Source organism: Pogoniulus pusillus, chromosome 5 (assembly GCF_015220805.1).
Source record: "Pogoniulus pusillus isolate bPogPus1 chromosome 5, bPogPus1.pri, whole genome shotgun sequence".
In the NCBI taxonomy this organism is placed as follows: domain Eukaryota; kingdom Metazoa; phylum Chordata; class Aves; order Piciformes; family Lybiidae; genus Pogoniulus; species Pogoniulus pusillus.
In genome coordinates this window covers 12068945-12092321 of record NC_087268.1, presented here as the reverse complement: position 1 = coordinate 12092321, position 23377 = coordinate 12068945, and positions in this window count along the sequence as shown.

Genomic DNA, 23377 nt, shown 5'->3' with positions numbered 1-23377 from the left:
CCTGATCACCCTCAGATTAGGTTTCTGAACATTTCCTTTATGGCATGTGGAGAGAATCTGAAGGAGAGCTCAACAGCGTAGATATTTTCCTGGCAAGGGGACGGATCTTTGAAGCTCTCAAGTGGTCCCAGAATAAACTTCATGACTTGGGAATGAACACTATGTGCTGACAACGTCATCAGTTCATGGCTTTAAAGGCAATCTTCGGGGCAGCTTTTCTTGTGCCCACTGCAGTGCTGTCAGCCAGCCAGATCTTCTGGAAATACTGAAGATGTCTGAGTGAGATACCTCTGTGGGAGCCCTCTGTGGACATGCACAGTGATGGGGTCATCAGCTGGGGCATCAAAAGATGAGAGGCACTCAGGCTTGAGAGGTAGATGTGAGTTGGAGCTTTCTGGAAGACATGATCTGGTCAGATTTAGTATCTCTAGATAGGTCAAGCCCTTGAAGTCTGGAATCTCACTATAGGGGGAATGGAGGGGCAAAGAAATAACTAGGGCACAGTATAGAAGAGGAATTGCAAGATACACAGTGACCTAGTACAGCAGTGGCCTGGTACAGCACAGCCAGACAGGTTATGGAAGGCCTCACAGATATCTAAAATAACAGGAAAAGTATGTCCAGCAGGACTAGGGAAGTGATTGCTCCCCTGTACTTAGGACTGGTGAGGCCACGTCTTGAGTACTGTGTCCAGTTTTGGGTGGCTTAGTGGTGGATTTGGCAGTGTGAGGTTAATGGTTGGACTTGGTGATCCTAAAGGTCTCTTCCAAAAAAACAATTCTGTGATTCTAACTAACGTCTGTCTGCAGGTGTGTTCTGACAGTGGGAGAGCAAAAGCAGCTAGGGAAGACAATCTTTCCTCAGCAGCAAGCCTCGGCTCCTGGCCTTGACCTGTAAAATCACCAAGTTCATGACCATTTTTGCTTCCTACAAAAAGTGGATGAGTAAAGGCTTTATGACTGTCTTACTCATATCTGTCCCCAGTTTTAGGAACAGACTAGTAATTGTGATCAAATCTACAAGCAGAAAGCTGGTGACAGATGAGCTTGATAGGTTTTATAATTGAGAGTGAGAAAACCTGGAGTCTCCCCAGTGAGAATAACTTTTATCCTTGCAGATTCTCCCTCCTGGTGGAAAGAAGTGTAGGAGAGCATGACAGAGGACTTGTAGATAACTACAAACAAACAAAGATGTTGCAGCTGCCTACTCCCGCATCCTTGAGCAGACACAACCTTTGCTGGAGTCTAGTTCCCTACTTGTTGTCTTCCTGTTCTTCATGTTTTGCCCATACTGTAGTGTGACGTATTGCCACATCATCATATACCCATTAGAGCCTGTGATGATTGTCCCACAGCTATTTCAATCGCAGGTCAGAGAAGCAGTACCAGGAAACCAGCAGCTGGAAATTACCAACAGAGAAAGTAGCCTGATGACAGAGGCCAAGCAGGAATACACATGAAGGGAAGAGATGGTCATGGGATCACCTCTTTTGACCACTGGAATCATCTTGCATTTATCATGATGTGATGCCTCAGCTAAAGGGGATGGATGAGCCCACACCAGTCATTGGCTAACAGGGAAGAAGAAAACTCCTGAACAAAACAGAAAGATTTGCATGAAGTTTTGCAGAGGAGCAGCTGGTGTATGAAGGGGGCTTCCTTTTAATTATCTTGCCAATATAATGATAATTCTCCAAGGGGTAAGACTGAGGTGTGACAATAGAGATAGTGAGATATGAGCTATCAAGTCTTCAGTGGAGCAAGGTCTTTAGCTGGGAGAGTGGACAGAGAGAAAAGGGAAAGTGGGACAGACCTGTGGCCCCGACTTTGTCATAGAGTCTGTGGTATAAAGCAGGCAGAAAGCTGATGAAGAGGATTATGCTGTGGCAGAGCATAGCAGTGTTTCTTAGCAATCCACTTTATAAAAAAGCAAACAAAACCCAAAAGAAACCAACAAACAAAACCAAAAAAGGGAAAATAAACCCCCAAACAACCCCCTAACCAAGCAAGCACAGCTCATTGCTTTTTCTTTGTAATCAATGAAAAATTAGACTAAAATTTACTAAGAGCCTTTATCTTCTCCTCTGTTTCTATAAAGTAACCAGTATTTTTTTTTTTTTCTTCCTCTCCTTTTTGTTGCTGCTTGCAAGCAGAAAACCAGGTGTGTATTTTCTTCCAGTGTGCTCTTGTAGCCTTTTGTAGAATACCACTGATGTCTTGCCAAACACTTTTGGTATTTTGACAAGTTTATATGCTCTGACATGGAAGACCCATCTTTGTTTCTCTTGCTAGTTAGGAACAGACAACAAAGAGCACATCTAAATCTCTGGCCATTGTATCAGTTTTCAAGGGACATATATCTGTGTCACAGGTAGAAAAAACTCTTAAGTTACTTTTAATAACACTCGCTTTAGAATCATGGAATTGGTTTGGTTGGAAAAGACCTTGCATTATAGATCCTCTCACAACAGTCATTTCATGTCCCTTCAACAGTCCTGTGTAGCAACTGCAGCATCCACTGTCTTTGCTTTTTTTCTCTGCAGCTCTGTTCTTTTCCATTAATTATACTGATGCACATTGCATGTGGCCCGCTGGCTCATGTGTGACCCCACCAGAGGCTTCTGTTCTGCTCTGTGGCACTCCAGAGAAATCACAGAGCAAAACCCCCCTGCTGAGGGTATCACAAGGTGGGAATTAATTGCTGGAGGTTTACCCTTGATGAGCCGGAACTGGCAAGTCTGTCATATTAGATTTTTTCCACTGCACAAACCAAGGAACCAGCCCAGGGCTTTCCCAAAGCCCTGCTTCCCAATTGTATGTGTATATTGCCTCAGCTGGAATCACAATGTCCATCCTAACCATCCATGTACCATTACTGTGATGATCTACAGCCGTGAGGGTGATGAACGGAGCAAATGGAGAAACATGAGAAATCAGAGGGAGTGGCTTGCAGCATGGCACCTGAGCTGTGTGCTTCAGCTGGCAAGGAAAAGAAGGGAATGAAGAAGACATGAGTAAGTTTGACAGAAGCAGAGCAAAATGGAAGGGGAAAATTAAAGAAGGAAGAAAGTGCAGCAGAAGCACTGGCAGTTAGGCAGGGAATAGGGACTTCATAGACAGATTTCCCAAGTAACTTTAGGAAAGCCATCCCACCAGCTTGAACATCAATTCCTCTTCTGTAAAAAGTTTCTGTGAGAGGAACTGACAAAATGTCATGAGGAGCATAAATGCAGCATGACAATCGCCTTGTAAGTGATAAAAAACCAGGCCAAACAACGTCCAATGTAATAAGGCTTTCATCTGAACAGCTCCACAAAATCAAAGTTCATGGAGGAAAAGAAATAGAAACAGACCAGGAGAGAGTTAGGGCTGCTTTTGTCTGCTTTCTCTTGCAATATTATTTTCCTTTCACTATTGTTACTCTCTTCACCAAGTGTTTTCCAGTAGATCACTGTCTTGCATCTGAAGTTATACTGGTGTGGGTGAGAGCATAGATTTAAGTTTAGCTAAAGCAGAGACTTCTTGGATATGGAAGCTGAAACTGATTTGTGATTAGGCAAAGATACAGCCCTGCAAAACCTCTCCATCACTGAGTGCTACCACAGAAAGCCACAGTATGGAATTTATTTCATTTGAATAAAATCCTCTTAGAACATGTTGGTCTCCTTTCCTTGCCTCTCCCATGAGAGACTGTTGCCAAATCTAATTGCTCCGATGGCTGGAAGATTTCTTGTAATTTCCAAAGCTAAATTCCTTTATGAATAGCTTATATTCACTTGTTCTTGGAATGCAGTCGTCCTTCAGCTGTAATAACTTCCTCTTCTTCTGATTTTCCCACTCTGGTACCTTAACAGAGAAGAAGCATGGCCTCTGATCCTCCACTTTGCTGGCTGTAAAAGCCAGTCATAGAATCACAGAATGGTAGGGTTTGGAAGGGACCTCTGGAGATCATCAAGTCCAACCCCTCCATCAAAGCAGGTTTGCCTAGAGAATGTCACACAGTAATGTGTCAAGGGGAGTTTTGGACGTTTCCAGAGATAGAGATTCTACCACCTCTCTGGGCAGACTGTTCCAGTGCTCTGGCACCCTTAAATTAAGTAGGTTCCTCCTCATGTTTAGATGAGACTTCTTATGTTCGTTTGTGCCCAGTATCCTTTGGCTTGTCACTGGGCACCAGTGAAAAAGAAGTGATCCCATCCTTTAAGTATTTATAAGCATTTATTAGAGTCTGCCTCAGTCTTCTCTTTCGCAGACTAAAAAGCCCCAAATCTCCTGGTCTTTCCTCATAAGAGAGATGCTCCTGTCCCCTCCACATCTTTGCAGCCCTCTTCTGTTTTCTGTCCAACAAGTCCCTGTCCTTCTTGAAGTGGGGAGTCCATAACTGGACACAGTATTCCAGATGTGGCCTCACCAGGGCAGAGTAGAAGGAGAGGAGAACCTCCCTGGGTCTGCTCACCACACCCTTCTCAATGCACTTTTAGGATGTTATTGGCCTTCTTGGCCACAGGAGCACAGTGCTGACTGTAATCCAGTCACTCTTAGTCTTGCCAGGTAGGCTAGGAATCTGTGCTCTTGGTATCATCTGCTCACTTTCCTCCTCACTGTTCCCCTTGGAATATATATTCCTAGTAAGTAGGTGACAAGAATTGCATTCCACTTCTCAGATGACATCTCTCCTGAGTCCTCAACACCACTATTCACTCTTTCTTCTCTTTCTAGATACGTTGTAGGGTATCATTTTCCTTTTAACAACTGCAAGGTGTTGGGGCTCGCAGTCACTGTGTGATGACAGTGTAACGTATTACTAAGTGCAAGCTTTTGCCCTTCTCTGGCATTTCCAGCTGCTGAGCCACCAGAGTTGCTGTTAGAGATGCCAACACATTTCTGCATATTAAAGCTAATGCTCTAGCAAAGGCAGTCACTGAATTTCGTTCTTCCAACCTGATACCTTCCCTTTCTATACAACCCACCCCTGTCTCCTCATCAGACAGGTCTTTATCTGCCTGGCAACTTTTTCATAACTTCTCTTTTAGCTATTAATCTCACATATGGCACCGTGTCAAGTATTTCATTGTAGTCTGGACAGATATGATCTCTATCATTTCTCCTTTCCAAAACAGTTGTCTTATCAAAGAGAATGATCAAGTTATTCTGGCATGCATCGATATTGCATTGTACCTCACTGCTGGTTTGTCTCTGTGGTTTTGGTTTAGTTTTTTTAATTATTCCCTCCTACAGATTGGCTCTAAAGTTGTGTGCACTGTGGCAGTCAGAAGAATGGGTCTGCCTTTCCCTAGATTACAGCCTTTTCCTTTTCTTAGAGACAACAGAAGTACTGCATCTGTTATTTTGCAGTCAGACACTGCCACCACCAACTTGATAGATTAATTAAAAATCCACCCTGGAAGACTTGCTATTTCATATGCCAACTATCTGGATATTCTGAGATATTCTAGTCCCTGTGACTGGAGCTGATCAAAATGCTTACATTCTGGCTTCATCTCAAAGCAGTGATTTCCTTTTCTATACACCTGGTGCTTACTCTGTGCTCTCCTTTGCCAGAATTACTGAAAGCTAAAGTGTTACTCATTTAATTCATGCTATCCTCGGGTCACACCTGTCATCTCAACGTTACTTCCTCCAAGCATGCACGGGACATTTCCACATCATATCACAAAGGAATTGCTTGTTGTTTCTTTAACTTGCCTTCACAAGGTCTACATCAGGTTGCCTTCTGATCACTCTTAATCCTTAGTTTTAGCCCCCTTGTCCCTCAACACACAGCAACCATTGCTGTGACCTGCTACTTACTTCTAGTACTGTCTGTGCTTTCTGGACTCACACCGCTCTAACCATCAGCTGAATTGGTTTAGAGCCAACATGAAAGAGATGTCACCAGGTTCTGTATGGGTTTAACATTGGTCATGTTCAAAACTACTAAAAATTAAACTTCTGCAACAAGTATCTAAAGATAAACATCTGAAGAGAAATTAAACTTGTGCAACAAGTGCCTAAAGATAAATCCTTCACTGAGATTTAAATGAGAGCATTTCACACCAAAGACCCAGTAGTTCTGGGTCAGAGATAAAGAAGCATTTTTTTCTCCTTGCCTGTTCTACATGTTCACTTATTTTGTAGATTGTCTCTTTTGTATTTTTAGAAGTGGATGTTGCTAAGGCAACCAAACTAGCTGAACATTTTGTTTCCCCAAGAACAATACATGTTTAAATATTCAGGCAATTTTCCATTGTTCAGCACGAAGGGTGAGATCAGTCAGATTATCCAGACCAGATGAGGGAAGTTTAGGTTGGCTTTCTATTATATTTAAAAGTCTTCAGTGTGCTGACAGCCATTCAAGAGCTCTGTCCAAGGAGGAACAATATGCAGCAGACACATAGATTACCCTCCATAATGGGAGAAATGTTTTGTTTTATTCCCTTCTGCTACGCTCCCCACAAAAATCCAAAGCACTGCTGTATTTCCAGGTAGCTGAGCTACACTCACGACTGTACTGAGGCTGGCACAAGGCCTGCTCATACTCTTCAAACACAGCATCAGATAATCACAGAATCGTACCATACAGGTCATAAGGAGCAGATAAAAGATATCCAATGCATCACATCCTCCTCTCTTGCCTACTCTGTGGCTTTGTTTCAAACATCTGAAAATGATTTAGCATATTCCTGCAGATTAAAGGGGGCTGGCACAGCCCATCCCACTGCCTGATCTGTGATGACAGGAACTGCCACCCTGTGAGTGGCTTGGAGCACAGTGCAGCGCCCGTACCCTGCAAGAGAGCTAGAACCAGGCATTGAGACTGAAACACCTCTAAGTCTGCTGCTGAACTTAAAATGAATGTCTTCTGAGATGATCACTAAGTATGCTTAGCTTCACTTTCCCAATGGCAATGTGAGGTAGCTAAAACTATAAAAACCTGAACTAAACATGCTTATATCTTAAAAATGTGTGTGTTGGTGTTGTTTTTTTTAAGGAAAGTGCAATATGCTGTTATAAAGCTGAAAGGAGTAGAGGGGAAAGAGGGAAGGGAAGAAATAACAGAGATAAAAAGTGTGAAAGTGGTCAGCATATGAGTGCACAGACAGAGAGGAACAAAAAGCTTGTCGCTGCTGAGAAAGGAGAGCTGCACCCAGAGCTGACCCTCATTAGGCAGGGAGCAGCCTAATGCTGTAAGATGGAAGGTGCAGAGAAGAACCGTAATGGGAAGATCAGTGAGGAACACAGGACTGAAGCTACTGCCAGTGAATGACAACAGAGATGCTGCACAGTGGAGCAGGCACCGAGTGACACAGCACATGCCTGACTGATGAGTGTTACTATGGGATGGAGCTGTTTATCCTTTACAACACATCTAGCTCTGGAAACGTGTACCTCCCTCTTCCTCCTAAATACCTCTTCTGGAGATATGAGCAATACCTTGTTAACACTGGGCTTCAAGTTCTCAATCTGAGAAGAGAAACAGCTTTGTAGTTGTCATAATTTAGTAATTTCAATGTGCATATTTGTGCTCCACACTGTCTTCCTCTTTTTTAATAGTGAAGCATGTCACCTAGAGTATTCAAATACTTAAGCCTAGTAGCAAAGGGGGTTGTGCTGCTCAAAGAGTGATAATAGCAAGGTCTCCTACTTTATCTAGGCTGGATCCAAGCACACTAAACAGTAACAGATGTGTTCTAGGAATGCCAAACATAACTGGGCTGAAATGGCAGTGTTGGCAGGGAAAATTAGTTTTCATGACACTAGCTAGTTCCTAGGATGATGGACAGCTAGGCAATGGCTGAATAACTTGGAAGGAATAATAAATTGCACCAGTACAGGCTGGGGAGGTGATCTGCTGGAAAGCAGCCCTTTGGAGAAGGACCTGAGAGTTGTAGTGGACAACAAGCTATCCATGGGACAGCAGTGTGCCTTTGTGGCCAAGAAGGCCAATGGAATCCTGGGGTGCATTAAAAGCAGTGTGTCCAGCAGATCAAGGGAGGTTCTCCTCCCCTTCTACTCTGCCCTGATGAGACCTCACCTGGAATATTGCATTTGGTTTGTGGCTCCCCAGTTCAGGAGGGACAGGGATCTACCCGGAAGAGTCCAACAGAGGGCTACAAAGATGATTAAGGGGCTGGAGCACTGCCCTATGAGGAGAGGCTGAGGGACCTGGGGCTTTTTAGTCTGGTGAAGAGAAGACTGAGAGGGGATCTAATCAATGTTTATAAATATCTGAGGGCTGGGCATCAAGAGGGAGGGGACAGGCTCTTCTCAGATGTGCCTTGTGGTAGGGTATAATGTAATGGGTATAAACTACAGCACAGGAAGTTCAGCCTCAACATGAGGGGGAACTTTACTGTAAGGTATATGGAGCACTGGAACAGGCTCCCCAGAGAGGTTGTGCAGTCTCCTTCTCTGGAGACTTTCAAGACCTGTCTGGATTCATTCCTGTGTGACCTGCACTAGATTATGGTCCTGCTCTGGCAGAGGAGTTGGACTTGATGATCTCCAGAGGTCTCTTCCAACTCCTAACATCTTGTGATCTGTGAACTAAAAAAGTCAATGAGTCATGGGTTAGCCTGACATAGCCACATGAGCCATAAAAGTCCTAGTCCCTACAAAAGCTAATCTGCTTGGCTCTTTCCACCCCACCATTTCTCCTGAAGGACAAGAAGAACTGGCAGATTAGATGGGGTCCAGGATGGGTACACATCACATCATGGATAATTAAACTTCAGGATGATTCCCATCAAGTCTCTCCTTTACAAGCCTGAAGATTGAACTGCCTACATGACCAGTCTCCTCAAACTCAGAGCAAGATGGAGGACTAGGAAGAAAGTCAAAGTCTGAAACAGGGCTCATGGCTGAGAATGGGGTCTCTTTAGTCAGAGATAGGAGTCTTGCAGATGCTTAAACCTGAGTAACTGAAAAAAACAGAAACTGGGTAAAACGAATTATTCAGAGGTCTAGAAATCAGGCAGACTGTCCTACCCCAGTGCTTACAGTTAGAAGAGGTTAGGGAGAGTCCTCATTCATCACTCTGCAATACATCTGTATGCAAAAAGAAGGGGATAGTTTCAGCTCTTGCTCATGGTCTGCTGAAACCTCTGTGCAGTCAGGGCATGAAGTACCTGAGCTTCTTGCTCCCACGAGGAAGCCAGTTGCAGGGAGTGAAGAAGGGAATAAAGAAGTGGAAATCGTAGGTTGGAGTGGACCAGGAGAGGGTACCAGAGGGACAAGGGGCAGAGGAGAAATACAATACGTGCTTGCTTTCGTTGCAGCCTGTTGTTGAAGCATCAGCAAACAAAGCCTTTATTTCATCCTTACTGACTCTTTAAATGTCAGCATCTCTGCTCCTGCCATGTGGCACCTATAAATTATTCAGTCATCACGTGAGAAAAAGGGAAGACTGAGCTGAGCAGGACCAAAACCCAGAAGGCATTATTGTAATTTAAGCAAGAGCACCTACTGTGTAAAGAATCAGCTAGTTTCTTGCCGCAGACACCTCTAAGAGAGAGGGGAAGAACCGCCAGCAGCCATGCAACCCCAGTGTTGGCTGTGACAGTCATCTGCAGCGAGTCTCTCTGGGGCAGGAATGGAGAGCCCAGAGATACTGCAGACTGGTTTACTGCACATTGCATTGGAAGTGGCCTAAGCCAGGCACAGTTTCAAGACTAGGCACTGCCAATTGATATTACTCATACCACTTTGAACGATTCACTTGCCCTCCAACTGTCTCAGTTTCTTCACCTGTGAAACAGAACCTGATAGTGGCTTTGCAATGACTGACTGCTTTCCTGGCCCTGGCTTCTCCACCTGCTCTACAGCTGCTGGCAGGGCAGTCTCCAGGTGGCTCCCCTTTCAAGTCTGTAGCCTTAAGGGAGGCAGCTTTGGATATGGGAGACCACAGTTTTATGAATAGGAGAACAGTGCAGGCAGTGCTATCATGAGAGCAGCAGTGGCTGATACAGGCACTGAGAAAAGGTGATTAGAGCCATTAGGCAGATGGTGCAGACATACAAGATGTGCTTGTCTACCACTTTCAAATTCTACTTGCATCCATATATGTGAACTCACTGCAAAATGGTTTCCCCTTGCCTGTCAGTTAGCCAGGTATTCCTCTCTGAACATCACACAAAAACATATGACCATTCCTCTTGTGACCATTGCCTGGCATACCTACCCTGCAACCAGGCACTGTGGCCTTTGCATGCAGCTGTGAATGATTTGGCTAATCTGGGAGAACAATGCACAGCAAGAAAAGGGAGACTTTCCATAAAGGAGCTACCAGAAACTCATATGAGAAGAGACATTTCTCTGCACTGAGCAGCAGGCCTCCTAAATGATTTTTATTAGTTTTCTGTGGACAGCAACTTTTTATTTGGCCAATACAAGAAACACAGCCATGGCCTTAGGTGTTTGTATGAATGAGATTCCTTCTTTCTCTTTTATACACACCTGCTCTTCCAGTTGCTCTTTTACTGAGCATTCAGGGAGAGGGAGGAAGGGGTCAGGAGAACAGGGTTTGAAACAGCCTAGATTTATAGATTCATACAATGGTTTGGGTTGGAAGGGGCCTTAAAGATCACTGATTCCAGCCCCACTGCCATAGGCAGGGACACCTTCCACTAGACCAAAGTTGTTAAAGTCTCATCCATCCTGGCCTTGAACACCTCCAGGGAGGAGGAATCCACAGCCTCCCTGGGCACAGTGTCTCACCACCCTCACCATAAAGATTTTTTTTCTAATATCCAGTCTAAATTCTCCCTTCTCAAGCTTCAATCCATTCCCTCTCATCCTGTCACTTGTAAAAAGTCCACTAATGGATCTCTTGTAGGCCCCCTTCAGGTACTGCAAGGATTCTATATGGTCTCCCCAGAGCTTTCTTTTCTCCAGGCTGAACAGCCCCAGCTCTTACAGCCTATTCCCATAGGGGAGCTGCTTCAGCCCTCTAATCATCTTTGTGGGCCTCCTCTGAACCTGTTTCACGCTAGTTTCAAGAAGCTCCTTACCAGACCTCCTACACAGGAGCTCAATTTTTTCGCAATGCAAAGCTAGAAGTTAATAATAAAGATGTGGCCTTGTTGTTCCCACCTGTAGAAACAACTACCTGCAAGTCACATTTAAAAAAAACAACTCACAAGTTCAAACATCAATGAGAAGGCTTTCAGGAGTGAAGAAAAGGGAGGTTTAGATTCTCCTCTGAATCCTCACTAGGCATACATACTCCTGATTTTGGAGCTGTGAGTAAGCGGCATTACGTAACTATGCAAAATGTCAGAGGTGTGGGGGCAAGAATCCTGTCGGGGCTCGGGTATTAGACTGGGACTCTGAATACATTGCCGTGATTTCCATCGCAAATCCACTGAGTCACAGAACTGCCGGGGATTATTCACGCTGTGGGAGGAGCCAAGGGAACACAGATCTGGAAGGAGACCTTTTGCACCAGCCAGACAATGCTTCAGGCAAGCAGGGAGCACTTTTCTGGTCCATCTGCAAATAGCCTCAATGTCCTTTCAACTATTGCACACCATGAACAAATGTTTTCACACTGCCACCCCCTCTCTATACTAGGTGCCTATGTACAAAGATTCCTTTGGTATCACACCAAGACACTCAAACAGTCTGGCTCTCCTAGAGCCTTTTTATACTACACTGATGCAAAGAGCTGGCAGCAGATTTATCCTTACATTGGACAACCAGACTGCAACTGCTTGACAGCAGGCTCAGAGCTGAGGACACAGAAAGATGAGAGGGGAGGATCTCCATATGTGAGGGGATCTCCACACAGGTTTGAACAAGCAGCTCTCTGCTTTGATTTCAGGGTGATAATGATGATCTTTTCAAAATGACAGCTTAGGGCTCAGCTGCTGCAACACTGGTTTTGGAATCAAATTACCAGAAAGGTCAAAATCATTAACATGCGCTTCAGGAAGAGGGAGAATACCAGGCAAAACCTGGCAGCTTCCACTGCTGAAAGATGCCCCCTGGACTAGCAGATGCTATTATTTGCTTGATTTCACCATAGGCAGAAGGGTGTCATCTCACCAAGGGAGCAGAGAAAGAGGTCATTCTGCTTGCAGGTCTTTAAAAGCCGTGCATAGCGGGAGAAGCCTCTCGTGACTTTGTAGAATTTAAACTGCACAAATCAGAGTTAGAGTGAGCGAAAGAACGGATTATGTCCCTCTTCTCTGGCACAGCCCTAACCTGTACACTCTCCAGAGGGCCTCTTTAACACTCTGAGCTGTTGGAGATGGTTGTCCCAGAGCTACAAATGCACAGACTTATTCTTGGTCCCACAGCAGGAGACTGCAAATACGGAGTTGGTGCTACACCCAAAGGACAATACAGAATCACAGAATCAGAATCAGTCAGGGTTGGAAGGGACCACAATGATCATCTCATTCCAAGCCCCCTGCCACGCCCAGAGATGCCCTACCCTAGACCAGGCTGGCCAGAGCCTCATCCAGCCTGGCCTTAAACACCTCCACGGATGGGACTTCAACCACCTCCCTGGGCAACACATTCCAGGCTCTCGCCGCTCTCATGCTGAATAATTTCCTCTTCATGTCCAGTCTGAATCTCCCCACCTCCAGCTTTGCTCCATTCCCCCTAGTCCTGTCACTACCTGATAGCCTAAAAAGTCCCTCCTCAGCTTTTCTGTAGGCCCCCTTCAAATACTGGAAGGCCACAATAAGGTCACATGGGAGCCTCCTCTTCTCCAGACTGAACAGCCCCAACTCTTTCAGTCTGTCCTCATAGGAGAGGTACTCCAGCCCTCTGATCATCCTTATGGTCTTTCTCTGGACCTCCACATCAGGAGGATTTTGTTCATGCCTCAGTTGCACAGTTTGGGGCATAAGCATAACTGTGATTCCATTACAGTTCTTCTTCAACAAGAGTAGTTAATAAATACAAGAAAAAGAGCAGACAAAGGTTTCCAAAATGGTTGAGCGACAGCTTTGTGAGGCCACCTGAACACATCCTGAGTCTCACCAAGGCAGTTAGCAGATCAGGGAGATATATTTCCCTTTGAGGGAATTCCAATGAAAAGCTAAAGCATCTGTCAAGAAACAGTGTAGAGTCCCAACAAAAACCTGAATTTTGAGTGCTCCATGCACTGTTTAGAATTTTGAATTGGGCCTCACTAAGTAAAAGGCAACCCTACATCTTCCAAAATATGGCTAAGACACTGAGCTCAAGACAGACATCTCTGCTCTAAACTTTGAAAGCTGAACAGGACAGTGTGCTCACAGGCTTCTCTCCCACTGATGCTTTTAACCATCTCCTCCCATGTAAGCAAGCCACTTCGGCCTTGCATGCTCCAGTGATGCCCTCATATTGATCATGTGTACTCCTGTGTAAATAATAGGATTCACCTTGACATGATAGTGCCAATGTCTCTAAAGTGATCTAGCCCATGAAAAAAACAACTTTCTAATCCCTGAGAATGTCCTGTGTATTAGCTGCACCCTTCCTGGTATGAATCCCCCAGAGTGGATTCAATTTCACACAAGTCGTGGCAAGACAGACCATCCTAGGCTAGGAATTCATACCCCCTAGAACCTCTACTCCTCAGAGAGGAAAGCAACCACTGCTTTTCCTATAGGATCCACCTTTAAACCTACATATAATTTTTGCCTTGACTGGAGCAGGGAGGTTCAATCTGGGAATTTGGAGGCAGAATGCTTTGCATTGTCTTGCCCCATATCTCCGTTCTATATTTATACACCTTTTTGTGCAGCACTGCATGTCCACACTCAGTGTTCACTGGCAACGTTAGATAAGAGTTTCAACTTATCTAACTTATCAACTGACCAGTGTTGAGTATGGGGGAAGAATAACCTCTCTTGTCCTACTGGCCACACTTCCTGATATAGGCCAGGATGCCATTGGCTGTATTTCCCACCTGGCCACACTGCCTCAGGACACTGCAGGGCTGAGGACCTGTGTGGTGATTGTAGAAGTCCTGCAGCATCACCCAAGTGAGCACAGCTTTTCAAAAGGACATGCTCCAGTACAGCTTGACACACTTGTATTCACTTGGCCCAGCTTGATCTGGCCTAAGGTCATGCAACAGCAAAAACACACCCTTCATGCATTGTACTCTTTTAAGCTTCACCTTCCCAGTGCATTTCTTATGTACGTTGTTGCAGTTGTCACATGGTTATTGTCACATCCATCACAGACCACTGTGGCACAGTCTGACTGGGTTGGTTTGGGGGTTGATTTTTTTCAGCTATTACTATTGCTTTGCATTTCATTGTGTTGGCTACAGCACTGTTGCTGCAATCAAGTACTTTGATTCACAGCAAATATGAATAATTATCCTAATTTACCCTGCACACAAAACTTAAAGGCTGTTGCAATCACTCCCACTGGAGAAAAGAAGTGTCAGAAACAAAACATCTTAGGAAAGGTTCAGCTCTCTGCTCAGAAATGGCAATTCAGGAAGGGTTTATAGAGGTCAGATTTAGTTTGCCTTTAATGTTATGAAAGGGGAGAGTGTTTTAAACTTTCAGAAGTCAGTAGCTGCCTCAGGACAGTGTCTCCTTGACTCCATTCTCTCCAATGGAGAGCCCCTCATTATTCACCACAGTAAAATAGCTTGGTCATGACCTTGCTCTCAGCTTTCCCTGGTACCACAGATCTCTTTGGTAGATAGTACTTCTGAAGGTGTGAGGACAGCAGGACTGTATTCACCTGATGATGAGGCCAGGACTTGTCTCTGAAGGAATTTAGCAAATGTACTGAAAACACAAGTCCTCTGCTTCTCTTTTCTCTCTGGGGATTCTGGTATCCAGCACCTCCATGCAGAATTTCCTCAAGGGACAGCAAGGGCTCAAAAATGAAAGAATTGGCTTCAGGCCAGCACTTGGTCCTTTGCTTGTTCAGGGAACTCCAGAGGTGCCCTATATATGAAATGAATTGTGGACTTCTATCTCCAAGGGAATTAGAGTTAATAGCTTCATGTTCTCACAGCATGCACACACACACACACACAAAAGCCAAAACCATGATGCAGGCATTTTGAGCAGCATCACTGCTGGGCTGTGTACTTTCTTAATGCAGTTTCAGGAGAGATGATTGTTAGGCAAAGGATGTAGGATCCCATTTTGTATGCAGATTTCAGTGCTGAGTTGAAAGTCTTACAGTCCCATGATACCGGGGCAGCAGCAGCAGCAGTATCTGCCCATTCCTCTTACAGTGATCATCAAATGACCTTGAGATTTACCCAACTGGGCCGGTACCATATCTAAAAATATCCCCATTTTCCAGGACTCTGTTTTCATCCTGGTAAAGAATCCTCCAAGTGCAGAATCAATTCAGTTGGGCACAGCCTCACTGCCTTCTCACCCTTCCCCTCCCCCACCAGCCCTCCCTTGTTCTGAGTTTGCAGGAAAAAAAAAGGGCTCAGAGCTTTCTCTTTTAGCACTGACCTTCTGAGCTGTCTAATGATGAAGATAGGAAGAGGCTGCAACCAGACAGTGGAAAAAAAAAAAGCAAAGCCTTTTGCTAGCAGGGGAATGTGTGAGTAATATACACACTGCTGGACTGCGGCCAAATCACTCTAGTAACGGCTGTTAGTTCCCCTTACCAAGAAAATGATCAGATGAGAAAGAGAAGCTGCAGTCGGGTGTCAGCAATGCTGAGTCGCAACGGGAAAGTGCCGCATCCGATGGAAATTTACCCAGGAGCCAGCGACCTTCACAGGCTGGGCAGGAAAACCAAGGGCTTGCAGGGATATCCTGCCCTCACTCACACGACGCTGCTGTGCTACCTCGGTGTCACCTCTCAGGAAGAGCACACACCAAGCAAAGAGGCCAGGAGATGAGCTCAGGTGCTCTGCAAGCTTCAAGACAGAGTGGGCTGCCAGGACAACCTTCATGGCTTGAAACAGGGCTCTGCTTCCATGGAGTAAAGGATGGCTGGCTCCACAGCACTGGCCCGACTATGGTGATTATTTGTTGGGTGATTACTTGCTGCTCATCTGGCCCTTCCCCTGCTGCTCTGGACACATGGTCTTGAAATCAGACAGCTGGGTCCATTCGACCCGTGCCTGGAGCTACCCCACCTGGAGACTGCAGGTAGAAAAGATTACTTCACAGCTCCCTGCTTTTAGGGCTCATGGGCTGTACCTTGTGTCAGGCTACAGCTTCCCCAGGGGCGGCTTCAGTACTTGCTCTGTAGCCATTTTCACATTTCAGGCACCCAGCATAAGTAGAGCATCAGGATACTCTCAGCTTCACCTTGTCTGCAGCTTCTGAGGTTTGAGCATCTCCCTTCCTCCTTACTCCCAAGTACTGCAACACAGTCAATATCTTTGCCTGCGAGTTTGCAGCCTTTCTCTGAAAGACAATGGTGAGCAGGAAGGATATGCAGTAATACCAGAGGACAAAGCATACAAGGCAGTAAAGAGCTGAAAACAGAGGACAACTACCAGCATCGAGCTGGAAGATGGGAAAAAATGAAGAGGTAGCTGATGATGCAGTGATGGGGATGCTTGCTAGATGGTGCTAGCACATGCTTCTCTGCTTTTGTCAAGGACTAACACAACATTATTACTGCTTTTTCTTGAGACAGGGGTTTCATTTCCATTGCACTCTCCAGAGCTGGAGAAACTACTGTCTATTGATAACACTGCTAATAGAGAACTGGGAGTCTTCAGTGGAATTCCTATCCCTTTCAAAGATGAAGAGCTTCTGGAAAATAAGAAAGATAATGCTCCCTTTGCAGACTGGGGGAATGATACAACTGCCTCAATACAGTACTCCTATGTTGGTTAAACGTGACACAAAATATGATATCCGCCTTGCATCATGCTTGAAATCAACCCTTCTTGCACTGTGCTGCAGGGACTCAGTCTTAATCCTCTGGACTATACTGGATTAGGCTCTCCTGGTTGTGCTAACAGAGCTGGCTCCTGTCACCAAGGCAACAGCAGACTCCTCAGCCCTTGAAAGAACCATAACTGCATGGTGAGGTGAAGAATGTGGCTCAAGCACACCCAGTTCCATGAAACATACACTTTCCTTTTGTGCTTTTAGCCTGGCTGCATCCTGCTCGTGGGACAACATCCGTGCCATCCTTTAAAGGATCCAGGTCCGTGTGAGATAGATCCTGTGCCTACTGTGGTAGGAAACCAATGGGCTTCTGGGACACCTGCTGGTGGACAAGTGTTTGACACACCAGGTCATGTGAAGTTCAGGCTCGCAAAAGGACTGTAGCTGAACTCCAGAGCTTGGATTACATGTCTTCCAGCACTCTGGTAAATATCTGTGGTGAACAATACAGACTAAGGACAGGTTAGATCTTGAAAGCAGGCTCAGGCTTAAATCAAACTCCTTACATAGCTATGGCTTACAGAGAGCCCAGCCACCACTAGAGGGAACAGAAGGCCACAGTGAATGACAAAATATAAGAGTGCTCTCTAAGATGAATGCAGTCAGCCAGAAAACACTATCAGACATTCTCCATTAAACCTGGAAGAATGTATCTGAAATATTGGCATCTCCTGATCTAGTAAGAGAAGGAAGTGGAGACTGGAAATGGAGAGCACTGACCAGCCAGCCTTGCCATGTGCAACAGTGGGAAAAGGAATCACCATTGTAAGCAGAAAGTAGAAGAATAATTTTGCCCAAAAGGCTAGAAATAACCTCAGATTCAGCAGCTGGTTATCCAGCACTGAGAGAAATGGGAGCAGACATTTAGCCTAAACAGCACAAATCTCTGTGAATCACTTGCCTACCCTCAGGGTTTGCAAGAATGGGCTTCACCAGTCCCTCCTGCTGCCTCCTCCCTCAGAGCTATTCATGCTGCCACAGGTATCCTTTGTCCCATGTTGGAACAAAAGCTAGGTGCTCTGATGGCACTTCATAGCAGATCTGCTGCTGGCAACTGCTGCAGAGCAGTCAGCAGCTGAAACAGATAGAAGAGTCAAGCATTCATAGAACCATAGAATTGTAGAATCAATCAGGATGGAAGAGACCTCCAAGATCATCCAGTCCAACCTATCACCTATCCAATCAACTAGACCATGTCACTAAGTGCCTCATCCAGTCTTTTCTTGAACACCTCCAGGGACAGTGACTCCACCACCTCCCTGGGCAGCCCATTCCAATGCCAATCACTCTCTCTGCAAAGAACTTCCTCCTAACATCCAGCCTAGACTTTCCCCAGCACAACTTGAGACTGTGTCCCCTTGTTCTGTTGCTGGTTGCCTGGCAGAAGAGACCAACCCCCACCTGGCTACAGCCTCCCTTCAGGTAGTTGTGGACAGCAATGAGGTCACCCCTGAGCCTCCTCTTCTGCAGGCTGTACACCCCCAGCTCCCTCAGCCTCTCCTCACAGAGCTGTGTTCCAGCCCTCTCACCAGCTTCATCGCCCTTCTCTGGACACATTTCAGTATCTCAACATCTCTCTTGAATTGAGGAGCCCAGAACTGGACACAGGACTCAAGGTGTGGCCTGACCAGTGCTGAGTACAGGGGAAGAATAACCTCCCTTGTCCTACTGGCCACACTGTTCCTGATGCAGGCCAGGATGCCATTGGCTCTCTTGGCCACCTGGGCACACTGCTGGCTCATCTTCAGCTACTATCTACCAGCACCCCCAGGTCCCTTCCTGCCTGGCTGCTCTCCAGCCACACTGTTCCCAGCCTGTTATGCTGCTTGGGGTAGTTGTGGCCAAAGTGGAGAACCCTGCACTTGGCCTCGATAAATCTCATCCCATTGGCCTCTGCCCACCCATCCAGCCTGTCAAGGTCCCTCTGCAGGGCTTTCCTACCCTCCAACAGATCAACATCTGCTGCTAACTTGGTGTCATCTGAAAACTTACTGATGCTGGACTCAATCTCCTGGTCCAGATCATTAATAAAAATATTGAAGAGGACTGGGCCCAGCACTGATACTTGGGGGACACCACTAGTGACAGCTGCCAACTGCATGTGGCACCATTCACCACCACTCTCTGGGCATGGCCCTCCAGCCAGTTCCTGACCCATCACAGAGTGAATCTGTCCAAGCTATGAGCTGCCAGCTTTGCCAGGAGCTTGTTGTGGCAGATGATGTCAAAGGCTTTGACTACATCCACAGCCTTCCCCACATTCACCAGGTGGGTAGCCTGATCATAAAAGGAGATCAGGGTGGTCAGACAGGACCTGCCCATCCTAAACCCATGCTGGCTGGGCCTGATACCATGGGCATCTTGTAGGTGCTTTGTGATGGCACTCAAGATGACCTGTTCCATAATCTCACATAGTCTTTCTCCCTAAACGTCAAGGTTGGCTGAACAATACTGTGGGAAGAGTGCACTCTTCCTGCCTCTAGTGCCAGGCATTTCAGCATATCTTTAAGTCTTCAGGGTTGTCCCTTTCCTGGCTGATGGATTTTTGTGTCTTCATCCTCTGCATCACTACATCAGGACCACTGCACTGACTTCAGCAGATTTACTTCTGATTCACACTGGTATAATCAAGGGGAGAAGCAGTTCTCCATGTGATTGTTGCCAGGAATGAATGCAGGAGGTATTTTTTGAGCTGGGCAACAGCTACACGGTAATTTGTAGTAGAAACTGTTGAAATACTGCTGTTTGTCCATATGACTCATCATGATCCTGTTAACTGCTACTAATGTAGCTCCAAAGAAAGACACTAAGCTTTAGGCTGCCAGTTTTAGTTCCACCTCCTTCTTATGCATAAGCTTTTCCTTTAGTTACTGTTGTTGCTACCCTGCCTGGCATGGAAGGGACCATTTCCCCTCACTCATATAAGCAAATCCAATGCAGCCCTGTGCAGTGAGTACTGAACACCCACTGGTCACGCTGCAGTGAGCAACTCAGTTTTGAGGTCCTTGGCTGAAGGAGAGCTGCTAACACAGCACCAAAGCTAGCTAACATATGTGGTTCTTTTTTGTCCCCTTCCCTCCTCTGGATGAAGAGGAAAACCCTGGGTCAAATATGGCTGTAGTCACTGTCCAAGCTGCACTGCACAAAAGTCAATGGATCAGAATGGTATCAATTCAGTCCAGTCATTGTGATAGCACTTTTCAGGTCTGAAGATGCCTTTCAGGGCCAGTCCAGTTATCTCACAGTATCACAGTATCACAATATTATTAGGATTGGAAGAGACCTCACAGATCATCAAGTCCAACCCTTTACCACAGAGTTCTCTGTTGCCTGCCAAATACAGCAGCAGTTCTGCAGTCAGATATCAGGTTCACTCACGTGTGCGCACACACAAATCTATTGACACCTTTACTTGTGGCCTGTCTTCCCTTCTCTTCTTCTTCTTCAAATTCCAGTCTCACAGAGTTACTGAGACTGACTCCAAGACTTTGCTTTGGTATCTTTATGACCTGCATATCCTCTGTCCTTTCATAGAATCAACCAGGTCGAAAGAGACCTCCAAGATCGTCCAGTCCAACCTATCACCCAGGCCTATCCAGTCAACTAGACCATGGCACTAAGAGCCTCATCCAGATAAAGTGCCTTTATCTCAGAGCTTGGCTGTGGGCAGAAATGATGCATTGAGGAAGAAAGCACAACTCCTTTACCACTGACAGGACGGCCTCTGGGACTCCTTTGACCCAATGCAGATGCTGAGATGGGCTGATGTCACAAAATAGAATAATAGGAACAACTCAGAGGTCAGGGAAATGCCAGCCTGAAATTTCATGTCTTTCATAACAAGTGAGTGACCATTTGCCTCTAGATGGATCTTTGTACATGCTTGAAAAAAAAAGCAGAGTATCTGAATTCAAGGTTGAGAACTGGGTTCCTCCCTCACCTGTTCTGTCAAGCACTTCAAGATTTCCTATCAGACCCCATGCTGCCCAAAGAGCATTATGACCTCATCCCATATACTGTCAACTCTTCTATCAAGTGTGTGGTTATGATCTCTTCTCAATCTGGTCACCATAGGAAGACTATTTCTAAAGCAAAATGTATTTTCACAGCAAACTAAACTAAGAAAAGGATTTTTCTGCTTAACAGCCTATTAGCAGTTTAGAAACATTTGTCTCACCTAGACTTCAGTCTTTTCTAGCCAGCAGTGTGCCCAGGTGGCCAAGAGAGCCAGTGGCATCCTGGCCTGCATCAGGAATGGTGTGGTCAGCAGGAGCAGGGAGGTCATTCTGCCCCTGTACTCTGCACTGGTCAGACCACACCTTGAGTACTGTGTTCAGTTCTGGGCCTCCCAGTTTAGGAAGGACACTGAGATGCTTGAGCGTGTCCAGAGAAGGGCGACGAGGCTGGGGAGAGGCCTTGAGCACAGCCCTATGAGGAGAGGCTGAGGGAGCTGGGATTGTTGAGCCTGGAGAAGAGGAGGCTCAGGGGTGACCTTATTGCTGTCTACAACTACCTGAGGGGTGGTTGTGGCCAGGAGGAGGTTGCTCTCTTCTCTCAGGTGGCCAGCGCCAGAACGAGAGGACACAGCCTCAGGCTGCGCCAGGGGAGATTTAGGCTGGAGGTGAGGAGAAAGTTCTTCACTGAGAGAGTCATTGGACACTGGAATGGGCTGCCCGGGGAGGTGGTGGAGTTGCCGTCCCTGGGGCTGTTCAAGGCAGGATTGGACGTGGCACTTGGTGCCATGGTCTAGCCTTGAGCTCTGTGGTAAGGGTTGGACTTGATGATCTATGAGGTCTCTTCCAACCTTGGTGATACTGTGATACTGTGATACTGTAATACTTTGGCCCTATGGATGTCAATGGGAGCTCTGCTCTTGATTTCTGTGTGCCAGGGCTTGTTTTAAGGGCATTTCATTTTACCAGAAGTTGGAAGAACTTCATCCACTCTGTGCACACAAGCCTCACCTACCCATTCAGGGAAATACTGTCTCTGTGGATGACCATGAGATGACAAGACATCCACAGGCATAAAATAATCACCATGCCAAGGCCGTAATTTTTCTGAAAACAAAATTGCCTCTAAGAGCTCTGCCTATTAAGCAGTTCACCTTCCCTTCCCTCTGATGGAAAATAGGCTGAATCAAGAGAGGAATTACAAATGGGACTTGACAAAGTGTACAATTCTTCAGAGCAATTACAGCCACAGCAAGAGATAGGAGCTGCACAATTCACCACTCTGCCCAGTGTTCACATCAAACTTCACTTGAGAAGTTTGTCACTGCCTTACAAACAAGAAATGGATGATGCACTTGAAGCATGCAAAGGCCAAACTAGAAACAAACTGTTTTATAAGCCAGAGCTGTAGATTTTAAGCTAACTCTTCTTCCCTGGAGCCAATCTGATAGCAAGATGATATCGTCAGACCTTTGACAGGAAGCTGCACATGAAGAAAGAAGGGAAGCGGAACAGCAAAGCCACACAATACTTTACCAGAACCACATTATGCAGGTAAGCCTTAGAGATGTGACAAGCCCACGTCTAGTAGCATGGAGAGAAGCTTGCTATATGCCCACGGGCTTCACATCAAAATGGTCCACTTTAGCATCTGCACTACATCTGCAGTGCACTGATGGTCCCTAATTTTGAAGAGACATAGAAATATATCATAGAATCATAGAACAATTCAGGTTGGGAAAGACCCCTGGGGTTATCAAGTCCAACTATTAACGCAACTCTACAAAGTTCATCCCTAAACCATATCCCCAAGCACCACATCCAAACGATTCTTAAACACATCCAGGGTTGGTGGCTCAACTACCTCTTTGGGCAGTGCATTCCAATGCCTGACCACTCTTTCTGTCTAAACATGCCCAGTTGCAGCTTGAGCCCATTCCCTCTTGTTCTATCACTATCCTGTGAGAGGAGACCTCTCCACAACATCCCTTCAGTTAGCTGTAGACAACGATGAGGTCTCCCCTTAGCCTCCTTTTTTTCAAACTAAACAGCCCCAGCTCCTTCAGTCACCCCTCATAAGATTTTCTCCAGGCCCCTCACCAGCTTCACTGCCCTCCTCTGCACTCGCTCCAGCACCTCCACATCTCTCTTGTATTGACGTGCCCAAAACTGGTCACAGTACTCGAGGTGTGGCCTCACCAGTGATGAGTACATGCAGACAATAATCTCCCTACTCCTGCTGGACACACAGTTTCTAATATAAGCCAGGATGCCATTGGCTTTCTTGGCCACCTGGGCACACTGATGGCTCATATTCAGCCCCTTGTCAATTAGAATTTCCAGGTCTCTTTCTGCCAGCCAGCTTTCCAGCCACACTTCTCAGAGACTGTAGTACTTCATGAGGATATTATGGCCCAAGTGCTGGACCTGGCATGTACAGAACCACAGAATGGCTTGAACTGGAAGGGACCTTAAAGATCATCTACTTCCAACTCCCCTACCATGGGCAGTGACAGCTCCCACTAAACCAGGTTGCTCAAAGCCTCATCCAGACTGGTCTTAAAGACTTTCAGGGATGAGGCAT